Source organism: Perca flavescens, chromosome 8 (assembly GCF_004354835.1).
Source record: "Perca flavescens isolate YP-PL-M2 chromosome 8, PFLA_1.0, whole genome shotgun sequence".
NCBI classification, from domain to species: Eukaryota; Metazoa; Chordata; class Actinopteri; order Perciformes; family Percidae; genus Perca; species Perca flavescens.
This window is the reverse complement of record NC_041338.1, coordinates 15,843,458-15,846,702: the sequence shown is the minus strand read 5'-3', so window position 1 is coordinate 15,846,702 and position 3,245 is coordinate 15,843,458. Positions and strand designations below refer to the sequence as shown.

At 40.6% G+C, this 3,245-nt stretch overlaps 1 long non-coding RNA gene across 1 annotated transcript; it reads left to right on the top strand.

Annotated features, from left to right (window-relative positions):
• The first annotated feature begins 1,154 nt into the window (after window positions 1-1,154).
• On the top strand, window positions 1,155-2,936 carry LOC114560757 (uncharacterized). The gene is made up of 3 exons (XR_003693232.1): window positions 1,155-1,274; window positions 2,283-2,375; window positions 2,484-2,936. It is a non-coding gene; the product is annotated as an uncharacterized LOC114560757 (long non-coding RNA).
• Window positions 2,937-3,245: the final 309 nt, after the last annotated feature.

Below are 3,245 nucleotides of genomic sequence, written 5' to 3'. Positions count from 1 at the left end.
ATAATTAATGAATGAAGCAAAACATTAAGGACACATTCCTGAATGTCAAAATTATTGAGGAAGCAGTGAATGTTTTAGCATATCTATTTCAGTTCTCCTTGATAGAGGGCGGGTGCTGATGTCAAACAGAGTAAAGTTACTCTGCAGGTGAAGATGGATTGGCTTGTCAGCCTGGGGGATCAGAAGTAGTTGTGGTTTGGCAGGTCTTTGTCAGGACTGGGATCAGGGGACCACGCCTAGAGGAGGGACACCAATGGTTTAAGGTGGTAGCAGAGTGGAAATAGGACAGTAATATTCACTGTGGCGTAGAGACCACACACTATGACTGCTGAAATGGCTTTTTGTGTGATGTGGTAGCTTGAAAGACAAAGCTGAGGTCAGTCAGCATTTACTTTGAAAACTATATTAAGGTCCTGTAAAATAAGATTGTCATTGTTACTGTACAAACTTGCTCTGAACTTACAAAAAAAGTTTTGTATATTATTGTAATTGAAATAGAATGGGGAGAGATTGTTTGGTTAGAGGCAACAGGAGATCCTTGACCAGAAGTTTTAAAGCCAAATACTCTGATACAGAAAATCACAACATCTCACTTCAAAATAAGTGTCCTATTGCAAAAGATAATGGACCAATTTGCATGGTAATGGATATATTTGGAACGGTAAGTGAGGAGTTAGACAAAGCTGAAATGGGCTGTCATGGTTTCGTAATTGTGCTGGGGATAGCATACAATTGCTTCACATGGAAAGATGAATAGCATTCAAGAACAGGGGTCTCTCAAAGACAAAAGAGCCTTGTCTGAGAATATTGACTTTTGGATATATCAAGGTTGTGAGACCTGAACATTACCATGCTGCTTGGCTTTAAAACACAAAGATTACACTCACTCTAAAAAATCATTCATGAGATCAGTAAGTAAAGCTTAAAATCATGAGCTTTTACAGCATGAAAAATTGAATTTGTTTCATACACATGTTTTAGTAAGTTGATAACTTATTTTAAGAAGTAGATCAAAATTAAAATAATGAAAAGTGTCTTAACTTAAATATATATCGATTATGAATACACACTTTTACCTTTTATTAACAAGAGAAAAGAATTGAGTTAGTGCTACTTGTGTCATTCTACTGAGCATCTTTCTAAAGCTGAGTTCAGTACTGAACTTGCCCAGACATGTTTTGCTGCTTGACCACGCCTTCTACAAGACAAAGGAAGAGCGGGAGAAACAGGATTTTGCCTATACTGTCTATGGAGTTTGCAAGAAAAGCATCTTGGTGAGTATCTTTCTTTGTTTCATTTGCAACATGTACTAACTGTATAAGCATTCAGAATTTGTTTTCACACACTAAAATTGAAGTTGTAGCTTGTCCTAAGCTAATTCACCAACTGTTGAGTTATATACTTTTAGCTAGCTAGTGTTTTAAGAGACTGCGCAGTCTTTTGTCTCTTTTGTTTGCAGTGGTAGCTTAATGATGTTAATTGGCACTGAACTGCCATTAATAGCCGCTTGAAACTACGCAGTATATCCTACTTCAGGGTAGGGTCTTTTCGCTGTTCCCTTTTCAGCATAGGGACCTAGGTCAACGAGGGTCGGGTTTCTGGTACAGACAGACCAACAACGGGACAATGTTAACAATTTTCGCCATCTTATTCAACACTAAATTCACTTCTGACAACGTTATAGGCGATAAATGAACTGTTAACATTTCGAATATAGGCAGTCTTGTGAAAATTGATGCCGAATTGACAATTTGCTTCAATGTTTTCGGAGGTGAGAAGCTCCATGAAGTGAGGCGGCAGTGGGCAGGCGCCTTCACCGGCCGCTAGCTCGTCGCTCGGCCAATCCTGCTCAGAAACCTTGCTGTAAACTGGAGGTCTCTCAGACCGCTCTCGTAAATAGAGGCTTTCATTTCGCCGTTGACGGTTCGTTTGTTTAAATATCACAACACATGTCCATCATAAGATTAACAGGAACCTGTGGTTAACTGTCTTTTCGGAGTTAAACTCCACAAGCGTGCCCTGCAGGCTTGACAACCTCGCTGTCCGGCCGACACACACACACACACACACGTCCACAACGCAGCAGGCAGAGGCGGGGGGAGAGAGAGAGAGAGAGATACCCGTTTCTCTTTGGGAGACTTATGCTATATACATTAAATTTAGTATTTAGTTCATACCCACGTTTCCTCTAACGTGGGTTTCGGAGCATCAGAACCCAACGCAGACATGTAAGTAGCAGTGTAATGAGAGGAGCAGTTTAGCATATTTTTTCTTATTCACAGGATGAGTCTGTGGAAAAAAGGAGAGAGGTTGCTATCCGTGGCTTAATGGTGTATCTCAGAGAAAAGGAGGAGGATCTCTTCAAAGAGCAGTTGGTAGGTAAATCAGACACTTAAGTTCAGACACACTGTACTTTGTGTTACTCTTGATTTTTAAATATGATGACTAAAACACTGCCATTGATTCTGACCTACTTATGCCAGGATGGAGGGGATATTATCAATGAAGTGATGAAGATTGTCATATCCAGAGGTGCCACCATGTCTGATCCAACCAGCGCGAGGATCTTCATTGAAGGAACAGAATTTCTGCAAGACTTGGACACTATTTAAGTCCCTTGGAAAACATACCTCTATATTCGCCATGAAGAATACATGTAGCCGTTTAATATGTTTTTTCCAACACCAGCATCATTTAATTTATGTATTCTTTTTCACATGGTGCTTTTTTTTATTGTATTCTTTAACATGCACAGAGTGGATTGAGGGGATTGGGCCTCAAAATATTTTGGAGGATTTGACTTGACTTTGAAGCTCCCAAACATTAATTTTGATTAAAGGGGAACTTTGGGTAACTTGGGAACTCAAGTGTGTGTGTGTGTGTGTGTGTGTGTGTGTGTGTGTGTCAGTGAGTGAGTCAGTGAGTGAGTCAGTGAGTGTGTGTCAGTGAGTGAGTGAGTGAGTGAGTGTGTGTGTGTGTGTGTGTCAGTAAGTGTGTGTGTGTGTGTCAGACTGATGGGGAGAAGAATATCTTTAACTGGTCCAGTATTGACGGTGAGTGCGTCAACTGGCAGCCGCAAAACAAGCTAAAACGTAGTTCTTAGGAGATTGGGTTTTACACAGCCGCAACAAGTGAAGGGAAATGCTTTTGTCAGGACTTTAACAGGACAGTAACCACCTTAGCCTGTCAGAGGGAAAAAGAGCACTATTTCTGAACGCACTTTGACGGTGCGCATTTTTCTCTTA